Below are 16430 nucleotides of genomic sequence, written 5' to 3'. Positions count from 1 at the left end.
CACGTGTGACTTCTGCAATGACAAGAGGTGCTCAAAGTGGTTACCATCAGCGTCCAAACACTTCTGATTACGGCAAACTACTGCTTGAGCAACATTGACCAAAGTGTCCACTTGTACACATTTTTTGGCACCCCCGTTTATTGGATTCATTTTAGCACATCTCTGATGGCTGTCCTCCAAGTTTCTCTATATAAGTTGATTGATCTGGCCTAGAAACCACATTATTTGGGAAGAACTTTGGACCCATTGACCAAAGTATTAATGGAACCAATGACAAGTTATGCCACGCCCACTAGAATATAAGTTCCATAATAGCAAGGACCTTTTCTGCTTGATTTCTCTATTCTCATGGGCTAGAACAGTGTAATAGAGTTCAATAAATAGTTGTTTAATTAAAGAATGACTTATTCTTGTCATGAGTTTGATATGTCTATAAAGAAAGGAGGTACTTTATGGAGGCGTTGGTCTGTGAGTCTAGGATTTGTGTTTGTAATACTCCTTCACACACCCTGTTTTATTATATACATGAGTTGTATCATTGCAAATAATTATTCACTTACTCATATGTTGTCTCTCTCTCCTCTAGATTAAAAATTCCGTGAGGAAATGTACCATGTCTGTCTTGTACAGAGGTATGTCCTCAAATAGTGCCTAGCATATAGTAGATCCAATATATATCTGTTGAATGAAATAGTAAACTTTAATGTGCGTTTGGCGTATCTATAAAGTATAAAATAAAAAACAGAAAGGTAAGAAAAACCCAATTTTTGGAACAGTGAGACCCTCTAGAAGGACATTTGCATCTGTTCAGTATGTGAGGCCAGGTTATGGAAGTCACTTTCTAGAATGAGCTGGAACCTGCTTATGAATCTGGAGTATCTGTGAGGATTGAAGATCTCTAGAGGATGCTGATAAATCTTGGTATTGGCAGAAGTTAACTTAAGGATATCATGAATCTTTAAGGCATAGAGATAATTTCATGGGATTGATATGGTCTAGCACTAAGAGGCAATTTAAATGGAATGAGGTATAATCTGGCCCTATTATTATATTTATATAGTTTTTCATTATCATGATTAATAATAGTAGTTTTAGCAGTAGTTGTACTTAGTAGTGATAATGTCTAGCATATGACAGGCACCAAAAATAATTGTCAAATGAATGAATGGCCGATCCTGTTTAGATTTGCTGTCCCTCTTATTCTGAGATGTCTTCAGATCAAAAACAAGTTTTCTAGTCCATCCAAATTCCCAAGTTAGATATATAGTGATTGGGACACCAGCATAAACTTTGAAAGGAGCCGTGGATCTAATCTGTTCCAAATCTTTTCCAAGAGCTAGATATCAATTGTTTGTACGTACATTTGCCCTCACAGAAAGAACAAAAGCTCACAAACTCTTTCCATGTCAGTTAAGAAGAGATGTCAGGTGTTGGCTTCAGGCAGGGTCTCAAAAGGTAGCAGTAGGTTGAAGGACTGATTACCCTCTAGGAAATTAATGGAATTCGATTGCACAGAATTGTTCAAGTTACATTGGACTGAAAAATATTTACCAAATTTGTAAGATCCTAATAATAAAACAGAATGCCAATTTAGGAATTTACAATGGAAGTATATATGTTTGGCTCGAGAACTGGGTTCAGTTACCTGCAGAGATGTTCCCTGCTGATACATAAGGAGATTTCATTTGTAGATAAAATCACAGTGTGGTTTTAGAGGAGAAGAGCACTTTACTATAACAATATTTGTTTTATTCTTATCTTCCACCTAATTACTCACCAGGTCCTGTCAATTCCACCTCCAAAATGTATCTTGAATTATTTTCTTTCTTTCTTTTCCTATTTCACTGAATTCATCATGCTTTTCCCTGAACTCAAGCTATGCCTTTCTAACGGCTTTCTTTTTCTATCTTCAGTCTCTTTCCTATCTTTAATCTCATCTTTTTTAAACCCACTCTCCACACTATGGTCTAAAGAATTCTCTGGTAATCAAGTCTGATCATATCATGCCACACTAGCCCTCCTAAGCAAAACCTTCAATGACTCTCTTGCATTCCAGGAAGAAACAAAATGCACTCATATATGCATGCATACGTATACATATGCACTTTTAAGCAAGATAACCAGTCAGCCTTTATAATCAATTCCAATACACATTTTCATCTTTTCCTAAAAGAGATCCCCAAATAACCTCCACTCCCATAATGATTGTCTTACTATTTGCCGATTCTAAATTGTCTTCTTTTCATCTGCTTCTGCTGTTCCTGCATCCGAGAAGGTCTTTCCACACTTGATCTGCCTATTAAAAATCCTTTTTCATCAAGACCAAAATCAAATGCCACTTGCTCTGTGAAACTTTTCTTGATCCACCTACTTGAAAGGATTAATTCTATTTCCATAATACATGTCTTATAATACTATTTTGCACTTTTCTATTATCTCTCTTTTGTTGTTTTGGTAAGTCCACTTCCATCATTCTATTGTTAGCACCTTTAGGGCATGACCTATATCTTCTTCACCTTCATATCCTACTATCTTATTCTGCTCAGGTTGCTATAGCAAAATATCTTACGTTGTGTGGCTTAAACAACGGACATTTATTTTTCACCATTCTGGAGATTGAGAAGTGTACTCCAGGTGCCAGCATATTTGGTTCCTGGCGAGAGTCCACTTCCTGGCTTGCAAATGGCCATTTTCTGACTGTGTCCTCACATGGCAGAGAGAAAAGCTCTGGCGTCATTTCCTTTTCTTATAAAGGCGCTAATCCCAACATGCGGGCTCCACCCTGATGGCCTCATCTAAAACTAATTACCTCCCAAAGGCTGCACCTCCTAATAGCATCACATTGAAGATTGGGGCTTCAACATACAAATTTATGGGGAACACAAACGTTCAGCCCCTATCATCTACCTCATGTACCCCCTTTAGTGTTTAGTATAGTGTTGATACAGTGTTGAGTATATAATAGGTTTGGAGACATGAAAGTCAACCTTTCAGATATCCAACTGCTCTCAGGTAGCTGACTGTGGTTAACCAACAGTTTCTGCTGCTGCGGTATACAGTGGTACCTTGCTTTTCGAACGTCTCCGTTGACGAACATTTCAGTTTACTAACACCGTAAATTTTATGGATCTATTGTATCATTAGATAGTAAAATTCATGCTAAATTTGCAGTTTTAGGGGTTGATTTTAAAGGTCTGGAACGGATTAATCCATTTTGCATTACTTTCTATGGGAAAACCATGCCTCGGTTTTCGAACATTTCAGAACTCGAACCGTCTTCCGGAACAGATTATGTTCGAAAACCCAGGTACCACTGTACTCTGAATTTACCATCACATTTGTGTGGAAGCCCTCCTTTCCTCCAGGCTTCTTTCACCTAGTAATAAAGTGCAACAGGAATACTAAAGAAGACCAGCATCTGAGAGATTTGAGACTCTTCTGATGACTGACATTGTCTCAAGGACTCTCACTGCTCCTGGTGAACTCTCTTATGACTGTTCCGTAGTCTAAGAGACATCCATGCAACCCTCCTTTCTTCCTTCTCTCCTTCACAAGAGTTAAAACTGTGTGGTTGACTGATGGGTCTTCAGGTTTCCTCTCCCCATTTTCTCTCACAAGCAATACCTCTAAAAATGCTCTTGCATGGGTAATTCCCTTTTGGTGTCTGCTTTTCAGAAAACTTTGAATAACACAGTAGGTTTAAATGAATCAAGGAATGGTGCACCCTTTCTCCTATCCCCCATAACCCTTGGTGCTACTCTCTGGCTATTCAAAGTCCTTTATATGTTCATCAATCTTCCTTTTCTTTTTTTTCTTTTTTATTAAATTTATTGGGGTGACAGTTGTTAGTAAAATTACATAGATTTCAGGTGTACAATTCTGTATTACATCATCTATAAATCCCATTGTGTGTTCATCACCCAGAGTCAGTTCTCCTTCCATCACCATATATTTGATCCCCCTTACCCTCATCTCCCACCCCCCACCCCTCACCCCCCTTACCCTCTGGCAACCACTAAACTATTGTCTGTGTCTATGAGTTTCTGTTTCTCATTTGTTTGTCTTGTTCTTTTGTTGTTTTTGGTTTATATACCACATATCAGTGAAATCACATGGTTCTCTGCTTTTTCTGTCTGACTTATTTTGCTCAGCATTACACTCTCAAGATCCATCCATGTTGTCACAAATGGTCCTTTATCATCTTTTCTTACCGCCGAATAGTGTTCCATTGTGTATATATACCACAACTTCTTTATCCATTCATCTATCGAAGGACAGATCAACCTTCCTTTTCAGTGAACTCTTACGTGTTGACCTGACAGCCTCTGCTATTCTTGATCTTTTGCTAGTGACAAACCCATATATGGTCTAGGTCTAGTGACTAGTCACTTGCTCATTATTGTACTTATTTTGATACAAGGAGCTGAGAAAATAAGGTTCATTTTGAATTGATAAGTGACATTATCAAAAATTATAACCTTGCTTTATGAGTATATGACACTTATCTGAAAACATTTAGTATCTGTCCTGACTTTGTACTTGTTTTCAGCTATACTCTTTTCTTTTCTTTATTTTTATTAAAGTTTTTGAAATTTATTTTTTATTGAGAAAAACAGTTAAAAGACATAAAAATAACATCAGAAGAAGAGCAACATAAGAGGTAGGTCACTCAGCTTGTCACTATATTTCTATTATTACCTGTCAATTGAACACTGGCAATATGGCCAACAAAATAGAGAGAGGGTTCCACGCAATGGCTAGATGTAGTTTCACATCAGACACATATAACAAAGAAGGGCAACATTAACTAATAAACGTGGAAATGTTGTAAAACTGATTTATCAGTAACAAGACAGAAAACAGGATCAGCTCCTAGCTTCTAAATTACGCTAATCTTGGCCAGTGCTGGTCCTTTACCCTCCGTCCCTCTCTCTGTCTTTCTCTTTTTTTTCTTTTCTTTCTTTCTTTTTTTCTTTTCTGACTTCAGAAGAATGTGTTAATCATAATCCTCAGGACATGGCACTCTTTCATTATTGATCTGTACAAGTTTCCTGTCTTCTCTTAGTCTATCATTTTGTCCTGGTTCGTGTCCTATCTTCATAAATACAGAAAATGCCAGGAAAATCTATACACTTTTTAAGAAAGGAAAACTGTATTAACATTGTAATACTCAACATATACCAATAACAAAAGATGAATACAAGTCATGTGCATACATTTTTTTGGCAACCCCAGTATATGTCTTTGGATATGTATGTGCCCTTGCAAAGTTATGGAACGTGTAACATAGTGGTAAAGAGTGAATATTCTAGAGTCAGATTGTGTTTCAGTGTAAATCCTGGCTCTCCTGCTAAATAGCTATGTAAGCTTGCCAAAACTGCTTAACATCTTAGCTATTCATTTTCCTACTGTTATTGTGAGGATTTAATGAGTAAATCCATGTGGTGCCCTGGGAAAGCGTCAGGCACATAGTAAGCCCTCAATAAATGCTTTCTATTCCTCTGCCTAAGCACACATTTTTAAATTACATGAACAATAGTTTTTTGACATTATTGTATTCCTTATTTTTTCACTTAATATGGTAAAATTTAGCCATGATGTGGTATTACATCTAGCTTATTAGTTTGACCTCTTTAGAGTAGGCCGTAATATTCATCCATTATCTATTATATTTGTAATGGACACCTAAGTTGCCTCTAATTCTCAGCGACTACGAACAACATTTTTAACATATCCATTGGGATTACATTCTGCTTGTAAGTAACAGAAATAGCGGTTCATTTTTTTTCATATAATACAGTCTGTAGGTACATGACTTCATCCTTTGTAACACAGATGGATTCTGTGTTAAAATATATTTTTTGTCTGCTGTTAATAGAGCTATACCAGCTTTCTTTCTGTTGAATTATTTAGTGCTTGCTACACACACACACACACACACACATACACACACACACACACACACACACACAGAGATATGGAGTGTGTGGGGCTGCATGTATATAGGTATATGTATATTCTTTTTTCCTGGTAATTTAATATTTTCAGTATGTCTTTTATAAATGCTATATATTTAAATTTTTAAATGCAACTTGAAAATTTTTGTCTTTTACCTGGGAATGTAGTCCATTAGCATTTATTTTGATTGCTGGCGTACTGGAATTATTTCCATGATCTTAGCTTGTGCTTTCTATTTGAGTTTTTAAATACGTTTTATTGTTTCCCTCTTTCCTTTTTATATTTTGATGACTTGAGAATCTCTTAAATTTTATTTTTTTTCTTTACTATTGCAAATTTGGAAGTTACACAGTCTACTTATATGCTTTCAACAGTTGTCCTTAATATTTTAATATTTAATTCTAAACTTAGTCAACATTACAATTTTATTCTCAACAAAAGAAAAGGTCTTTAGAACACTATAATTACAAGCTTCTCCTGATTTTTTTTATTTTTTGATGCTTAATTTTTTTTCATTTCATTCTTTTCTTATACTTGAATTCTATATTTTAATTCCTTAAATTAAACATTATTGCTTAGGCAGTCAGTGTTGGTTGCAATTTACCAATGCACAATAATTTTTTGCTCATTTAATTTTCTTCCACTTGAATTTCTTTCCTCATTTTTTGCCTTCCACTAGAAATGCCAAATGCTATTTTGCTGGTTTAACAATTATAAATTCTAGTTTGAATTTTTAGTGGTTACTCCTAATTTATTAAGATGCATGCTTGTATTTTTTCCCATAAGTTTTCTTAACCTTGTTAATAGTTTTATCTTACTGTCCACCATGGCATGCTCTTACATTCCTCTAAATCCAATATCTAACAAAAATGTCATGCACATGATAGGGCCTCAGTATTTGTTGAAATCATGTGTAACATGTGGAAATAATATTTGTGTAATGTCTCTGATAGTGTCTGAACAAGTGCTTGGCAAATTAACTCAGAACAGTTGGAAATGAGACAGCACAATGAAAAGGAAGAATGTGACAAATACTCATTAGGAATTCTAGTATCCTGGCATCCGAATCCAGGCATCTTGGTGACCCTGACTTCCAAAGACATCCAATATTACTCATTCTCAATAACCTATTCACATGGCACAATTGTCAGCATTCTGACTGTACTGAATTGGATACCAAATGGTCTAAGAAGCCAAAAGAGTGTCAGGATTACAGGCATAGGCACAGTCTAACATGGCGGGCAGGACAAAACGCCTACTAGGAAATTTAATCAGTGTTAAGCTTTGCTCATGTAATGAACTCCAGCTGAATAGTTCTTAGAAAATTTTTGGAAAGATTGGATTAAACAGTATCAGTGAAGAATATCGAAACTCCTCAGGGGACTATCTCAATCAAAGGCTAAAGAAAATAATGAAAGTTTGCTTGTTAAATGCTCAGGAATGCATACTGAAATCCAAGGATATTAGGATTCTTTCTCTCTCTCTCTCTCTCTCTCTCTCCCTCCCCCCCACCCCTTCCCTCACCCTCTCCCTTTCCTTCTTTCTTCTTTTCTGTCTTTGCTTCTCTTTTATTTCATGTTAATTTTCTTCATGATAACAAATAATAAAATGTTAGCATTTACTGCTTCTTCAGGTGTGTTAGCAACCATGTTAGCAAAACTTCACATACGAGGTGACAATTAAGTTCGTGAACTTGTTGCAACGATATTGCTAACCTTTTTTTATATCAGAGTGATTATTCATTATGAATTTGTACCAACTGGACAAACAGGTAACCAAGTTTACTATTTGGAAAAGGCTGCGTTAAAAAGACAATCTGAACTTTTCGCCAACAATTCATGGCTCTTGCATCACGACAATGCACCAGCTCACAGGGCACTGTCTGTGAGGGAGTTTTTAGCCAGGAAACAAATAACTATATTGGAACACCCTCCCTACTCACCTGATCTGGCCCCCAATGACTTCTTTCTTTACCCAAAGGTAAAGGAAATATTGAAAGGAAGACATGTGGATGACATTCAGTACATCAAGGGTAATACTATGACAGCTCTGATGGCCATTCCAGAGAAAGAGTTCCAAAATTGCTTTGAAGGGTAGACTAAATGCTGGCATCGCTGCATAGCTTCCCCAAGGGAGTACTCTGAAGGTGACCATAGTGAGATTCAGCAATGAGGCATGTAGCATTTTTTCTGGAATGAGTTCATGAACTCCATTTTCTGTCCTGGTAGGCAGTATAACTTAATCGTCAAAATAATCCTAGGAAGAAAATACCACCATCATCAATCCTTATTTGCATATGTGGAAAATCAGGCTCAGAAAGTCTGAGTAACTTTCCAAAGGCCCAAACTCATCACTATACCCAGTCATTTCTAACTACAAAGTCCTTGATCTCAGTGCTGAGGTATCTATTCTGATCTCTGAATCATTCAGTAGCCTATGATGGGCTATGTTGTCATGCGGGCAGTATTTTAAGAACCAATTGGTGGCAGACATTTTTAGTGTCAGTGTGTCAACTGCATTTTCTATTTAATGTTTGTAAGATTTCCTACAGCCCCATTCTTTTAGGTATCTCACACCCAATTGTTTGAAAGATGATGAGGAAGGTGATTTCAGCAAGGGCATATATGTAAAATATATATAGTTTTGTTATCAAGTGTCAGTCAACTGTAACAAATTATTTGTGGCATTGCTTATAGTTTGATTTACATGGAAAATCCAGTTTGGGTGCCACAATTACGATGCTACTTAGAAATAGTATTTGAGGGTATTCTGCCACATTTTTCGGTGTCATTTTTCATAGAAGGGTATCATTTCACAGAAAATAAAGCCATAAGCCCCACACTGAATATAAGACATGCTCAGTCAAGTTTGGCTTGCTTCCATGTTTGGCATTTTCAGGATTGCATCATTATAAAAAATTCTATGATTGAGAGCCATTCTAGAATTTTCCTTCTCCCTCACTATTTTAAGTCCAGTTGCTTTTACTTTCTAAATATCTCTCTAATCCATCCTCTCCTCTACATCCTGAATGCTATCCTTCCATGCTAGGCTTCATTGTCACTCTCCTGGACCATGAAATCAGCTGTCTAAATGTTCTCCTGGTTTCCTGGATTGCACCCCTCTAGCTGACCTTCACATTCTCACCAGAAGACATTTTGAAAACCAGAGCTGATCTAGCCTGTCTTCTGTTTAAAAGCCATCCAATTTCCATAACAAATTAACAAAAAAATGTACCCACGTTTCTGAGCATGGCATATAAATCTCTTATAAAATATGTCCCAGAAATCTCGTCTATTTCAATCCTTCCTTATACCAATTATATGGAATGTCATTTTCAACTTTTGTCCCGGAGAGGCTTCTGGAGTTGAAGCTTCTTCGATTTGAAGTATTCTGATATCCCCTAGTTAAACTGACCACTTGCTATATTTTGTCTATCTCATATTTTACAGTAAACAGTTATAGTAAACAGTACACTGAATACCATTTACTTGATTAAGTCACCAGTGGAGTGTATTACCAGTGGACTCTGAGCTCCTTGAGGGCAAATTGTATCTTATTGGCCTATTTACCTAGAGTGAAGCACACAGCCTTGTATAATTGTTAACTGTTATTAATGTTTATTGGATTTAAATAAAAAGGTAGTATAACACAGAATTTAGAATAAAATGTGAGCTGACTCTAGTGAAATCAATAAAACCATCCTCGAAACTACTGAAACTCTCTCACATCTTTCATTTCTCTTTTCCTCTTTGTCGTCACTGCCACTTTTCTAATTTACATTTTCATTATCTCTCACTTGGGTTATGGAAGCAACCTTGATACTGACTTCCTGTATCCAATTTACCCCTCCTCCCCCAAAAATCATCCACACTATGAGAGTGGTTTCATCAAAACAATTTGCCGATTATATCAGTCTCCATCTTTTTTAGTAGCTCTCCACTAGCCTTTGGAAGAAGTTAAAACTTCTTAGCTTGATATAAAAGGCTCTTCAAAAGTTGATCACAGTATATATTCCATACATACTGTAACTTCCTCAAATGTAGAATACTCTCTCATGGTTCTGTATAGTAGCCATGCAATTCTTTCTCCCTGCAATATCTGTCATTATTAGCTTCAACATTAAGGGCTTACTCATCCTTCAAATTCCAATATAAGTACCACCTCCTCTCTCTCACATTCTCTTACCATCTCCTTTCACTTTGCCCCACTCAAAAAGAATGGATTCTTCTCAAAATACTTTAAACACACATCTATTGTACTATGTATCGCATCGTTGTATTTGTGTATGCAATTGTCTTTCTCGGTAGACTGTAATCTGCTTGAGAACAAGGGCTACAGATTACACATTTTTGTGTTTAAAGCCAAGTTCAGTGCCTAGACGACTATTGGTAGAGTTTGTTGCATGTTATATGAGCCCAAACTATTTGGCAATACATACTATAAAATGGTGAGGTTACAGGGTATGTAACTATATATAAATATGAATGTAGACCATATACATATGTAGTATGTATATATGTATGTGTATATGTGTATATATGTATGTACATATATACATATTTAATCTGTGAACAATTCATCTTGTGCATAGAGTAAAATTAACGCTGACATGTTCCAAAGTATAGGATATATATTCAAATATAGCTCAAAATTCATGCTTGATAGTAATTTCATGTAAGTTGACTTCTTTCTTATTCCGTGTCTTGTAGACAAAGTGCCATCTCAGAAAACCAGTTATGTGGTTGCTGAATGACATTGGATGGAATAAAAGTTTAATTTGTAAATGGTCATTTTAATCATGATCACATGGCATCTCCTGACACATTTCTGCCCTTTTCTTTTAAAATTCAAACAAGATGATATGTTATCAATTAAATTTTAATCATTGATTTATTCAACCAATATTTGTGAAACAATTACTATATGGTAGGTACTCAGCTAGGTTTTGTGATACAGCATAAATAAAACTACATGCCCCTACCTTCTTAGAACCTATATTTCAGAGTATAGACTAACAATAAACTAACCAGCATGATTCAGTAATAAATTATGAAAAATTTTATGAAGAAGATGTCCAGGATGTTATGAATATATGCAACATCTCTGAAACTCAATCTCCTCATTTATAAATATTTAGAGTACTTTTGACATAATCATTATCAGCATCATAATACCAATTGCTATGTGTAAAAATCCCTTCTACCTCTATGTTTACTGTTCACAAATATTTTCACGTCATTAATACATTTATCCTTTCTACAAATATTTATCAGACATCTACTTTGCACCAGACTCTACCCTAAGCACAGTCAACACAATGGTAAAGGCTAACTTCACATATTAAATAATCATATAAGTATGATGAGTTCCTGCCATCACAGAACATAGAGTGTTTTAAAAAATAATGTTGAGTAAAATGAGCAATTACAAAATAGTGTGATAAGGTAACACTGGCTACTTTAACAATGAGAGCTTTAAAAATACTTCCTAATAAGGGTAAGTTTTTTTTCTGTCATTCATTAATATGTAGGTACTGCATGATTCCCTGAAAATCTTATATGCTTCCAAATTTCTTTCCCAATCAAAAATCCCATTATATCTGTTTATAGACCTCAGGTAGCTATTTAATAGAAAGCAATTTGATCAGATGAATTTAAACTATGATATAAACAATCAATTATCAACTCTTCTCAGAGATAATTGTGTTTTAAAATCATGAATTTATACTTTCAAATGACTGCATCTCTAATGGCGATAGGTGTGGCTAGGAACATTTTGAGATCCAGGAGACTCCCTAAGAACCCCTAAACCGTGCCCAGAAGACCTTTACTGCCTGCACAGAAGGGCAGTGCTTAAAAAAAAAGAGGGGAGTCAATGCAAAAGAAATTCACGTTATACATTTATTTAAAAAAATTATTTCCAGTGTATCCTAGTTTTACCCATGAGTCCACGTCTGCCATTATACTTCTACACATTCAGAATTATGACCTTGAAGAATATGGCAAGATCTACAAAGAACAATGCCCTTGAAGCATTTCAAGATCCACAAAGAAAAATGCAATTATAATTCCAAGACACTATGCAACCAGTTTAGAACAATTTTCAACAACAATGGCTGAAATTGTACTGGATTTTAGAGTAACTCTCAGCTAACCAAAAAATTAAGCCAAACACCTGATTCCCCAAGCAGCCTGGATAATTGGGGTTTTATGGTACATTAACATAAATGTTAGACAATTATTTCCCCCATCTGTTTCCCTGTTCTAAAGCCCCCAGCGAAAGGCTTTGTAGTAGCTCTTAAAAATGTTTCTTGAATTTTATCCCATTTCAGTGGCTCTTATCTAAATTGTCTTTGCTGATATTGTCTTAAATGGTGAAATTGTGCGCTAAGCGTTTTTCTCATTTCAATTGTGCCACATTCTCTTTCTTATTTATTCAATTTAAAAAAGTAATGCTCTCCACATTATATCAGAGTTGATAATATCAGGTTAGCAATTAAAATACTGGCATTATTTAACATTAAATATCATTCATCCATTTTTGACTGTTTGCAAAGCTCAACATAGTATGAGTAAGTCTTCCATAGTTATTAAAGAACAGTGTTCAGTAAATTAACAACTTAGGATGCCTCCCATTTTATCAGCAAATCTGGTCAGCTGTGTATGTGTCAAGGAGATGCTGGGTTATGAAATCAGCAGTAACAGCAGCTGCCACAGCAATAATGCTTTCTGTTCTTTTTTTCTTGTATATACTGAAGAGCTGTTTTTGCCTTCAAAGACAAAAAAAAAAAAAAAAATAAGAATCAAGTGAGATATGTAATTTTAGCACAAACTGAGAATTATTGTCCTGGAGAATGAAAATGGTTTTCTATCTGACATCTTTGAATTCTGTCTTGGCATACGCTTTCTTAATATTTAATGATGATGACATAATTGTAGATATTATTGTTAGTTGATTAATGTTAACCTTTTTGATTGAGTTACTTTACAAAGCTTAAAGGTTTTGAGTATTTTAGACAGCTTTTCATATCAATTTGAGTATCTGGAAGCCTAACATACAAAAGTTATTTTTTTTCAATGTCATAGCAAATTATTTTAAGAAATTATTTTTAAGTATAGTCTGTATACTCTCTAGCTATTGTTACCGTGTTTCCCCGAAAATAAGACCTAACTGGATAGTCAGCTCTAATGCATCTTTTGGAGCAAAAATTAATATAAGACCCAGTCTTATTTTACTATAATGTAAGACCGGGTCTTATATAATGTAACATAAGACCGGGTCTTATACTAATTTTTGCTCCAAAAGACGCATTAGAGTTGATTGTCCGGCTAGGTCTTATTTTTGGGGAAACATGGTATGTTAATAGTTAAAATTACACTAATGGTCTACCTTTTGAAATTTTAATGTCTTTTACACCATGTGGAACATTTTTGGAAATTGGAAAGGGTTGTAAAGGTAAAAGTTATTAATACTATTAACCAAAATATATTCATATGAATTATAATATAACCTTTTTCAGCTTGATATTTTTAATCCTTAAAATTGTATCTTACATCCTCTTGCTCTCTGACTCACATGCATATAGTAAGCCAAAAAAGGTGTTCAACACCTATTCCTTGCAAGGTATTGCAGACAAAACTGAGATTAATCAGACAGAGACCCTGCCCTTGGGCAGCTCATAGGAAAGCAACAGAGAGCAGTGGATGCCAACAGATCCAGTTTGAATTTAGATCCCATTAATTATTAGATGAATGATTCTGGATCATTAACATCTAGGAATAATAATAATAATAGTTTCTTGCTCACAGAGTTATTGTGGAAATTAAATGAGCTCATGGATATGAAGCACACCCTCTCCTGCACAATAAATGCTCAATAAATAATAAGAGCTATTTGTTTTGTTGTTGACCCTTTTACTCCTCCCATCCCTCTTCCTCTTCTTTTTATGCAATAAGAGGGGGGGTCAGAGATGCTAGAGAAAGGAAAATGGGGAGGAATCAGGGATCACCTTCCCAAGGAGGTGGTGTGTCAAAATTGGGTAGAACTTGAACATATACGTGTGAACATTCTAGGAAACGACATTCCAGATGGAAGGAACATGGTGCAAAGTTGCCTAGAGTCACTAACTCAAATTTTTCTCAGAAATTCACGGTATGAATTCCATCTGTAAAACCAACATATCATTTCAGTGGCAACAATTCTGTATACTTTGGGGGAGAGGATATTTGCTGAAAATATTTCTCTTCTTTGACGGTAATTTGAGGAACTCAGGATAGCAGAACCAGTTACTTCAAGCAAAGAACTCCATTTCCACAGTCATCAATTCACTTTCTGGAGAAGAGAGTCTCCATATCTGCCAAGAATTGCGGTCAGAGAAAAGGAAATCATCAATCAGATTTTGCTGTCCTCTCCTTTTGGAAACAATGTATATAAGTAGTCAAACACCACTCATCGGTGCCGTTTTGTGCCTTCAAACATATTCTGGAATGAGGATTATATAATTGTATATCTAAGTATCAGTGCTAAAGTGGAAGTTATCTATGCTCCACCTCTGTTCTAATCTTGAGGACACAAAAAGGGATTTTACGGTTGACATTACTATTTCTCTGAAGAATGAAATTCACTTGGACCTGAGGCCTTACCAACATCAAAAGAGTTTGGTCTAAATGGTTACTTCAGTGTGATCAGAATATGCTTCATTTGTTTTCACCGTCCTTCCTCCTGATTTTTCCTAATTGGTGAAATGAGATGTACATGCTCTTTCATAAATTCACGAGCTTCCTTTATAGTATATTCTATCAGCATGCACTAGTTAAACTAATAGCTTCAAAGGTCTATAGCAGTGCACAAAGTATAACATAGAATATTTAATAATGGTGACACACTGCCCAGTCTTCAGAGTGCTTGCAAAATTGAGGCCATGCATCTCTAAAATAAAAAGCATATTATGACACCAATACTCAAAATAATGCATGCTATTTTTAAAATGGGAAAAGCATAAAAGTGCTGAGATGGGAAAAGTGTCCAATTAATTAGAAGATGAAACAAATATAGCCAACTACCAGGTTGGACCACAAATATACTTTCTTGCATCTGAAGTCACTCTTTTTCAGAGGAAAATATTTTCCTCCTCTATTTCTCCTGCCACACCTACACATTTGCTTTTCGATGGTTTCCGAGCCCTCATTCACACTTTAAAAAAAACACCAAAAAAACCTGAGGTATTTCAATGGTTATTCCCCATTGAGAATTGGAGTAAATTTCACATCATAACCCTTGATGGAGATAAAGTAATTTTTTTCCTTTTTGTTGCTCCCTTATGGAAAATAAATTGCTGGGTTTATAAACTTTGAATGCAGTGTCACTTTCTGGCCCAATAGATAATGCTTTGTCTGGTCCTAAGCCTACTTTCGACTGCTCAAATGCCTCAAATCGCTTCTGTAACTCTTGGTAGAGCTTTGCAGTACTGAGCTGAGCTCCACAATAAAAAGTGGATATTTTATAATTCGGGATGTTTCACCATTTTAATGTAACCCTAAAGCTATTACTTTTTAGACATTCTATATCTTTGAATGCGCTTTGTCTTTTTACAGTTAAAATGTATTTTAAATATGCAGAAGGGTACGGAGGGTAATATTACAAACACCCATTTAGCTATCACCCAAATATAAGGATTTTGCAGTGTTTGAGTCAGAACTTTTCTGTTAAAATATAACATTGCAGAATAATTGTCTAATTATACTTATTGTGACCTTTCTATAGTAAGTATTGTACTTTTTCCATATGAATATAATAGTTTATTAGTAATATTAACATTCTCATTGGACTTACAAAGTGTCAGACATGTGCTAAGTACTTTACGTGTATTAACTCAAATCTCCCCTATGAGGAAGATACTATTATACCCATTACACAAGTGTGGAGTCTAAGTAAGACACAGAGAAAACAAGTAACTTTAACCAAGTTTATATAACTAGTAAGTGGCAGAGTTAGGAATTGTACTGAGCTCTAAAGACTGGATTCTTAACCAGTATACATCACTGCCTCTCAGAATTAACTTACTTGTTCCTCTATCAGTCTATTGATGAATAGATTTTTTTCCGTTTTCTCATTATAATAAAAATCCTTGTATATATGTCCGTGTGCACATGTTATATGTTCTTGTATTAGTCTGCTAGGGTTGCCATAACAAAACACCACAGACTGGGTGGCTTAAAGAACAGAAGTTTATTTCCTCACAGTTCTGGATGCTGGAAATCTAAGATCAAGTTGTCGGCAGGTATGGTTTCTCCTGAGGCCTCTCTACTTGGTTTGTAAATGGCTGCTGCCTTCCCACTGTGTCCTCACATGGACTTTTCTCTGTGCACAGGAATCCCTGGTGTCTTTCTTGATGTCCAGAGTTCCTCCTCTTATAAAAACAATAGATCAGATAAGATTCGGACCCACCCTAATGGTCTCATTTGAACAGAATC

The 16430-nt window shown here is 35.5% G+C and overlaps 1 pseudogene; it reads left to right on the top strand.

Annotated features, from left to right (window-relative positions):
• LOC109456644 (hsc70-interacting protein-like) overlaps positions 1–16430 on the top strand; it is a 96515-nt pseudogene that overhangs the window by 73881 nt on the left and 6204 nt on the right.

This window comes from Rhinolophus sinicus, chromosome 18 (assembly GCF_057876585.1).
Source record: "Rhinolophus sinicus isolate RSI-liver-muscle chromosome 18, RSI-T2T, whole genome shotgun sequence".
Lineage (NCBI taxonomy): Eukaryota > Metazoa > Chordata > Mammalia > Chiroptera > Rhinolophidae > Rhinolophus > Rhinolophus sinicus.
This window is presented reverse-complemented; position numbering and strand designations above follow the sequence as displayed.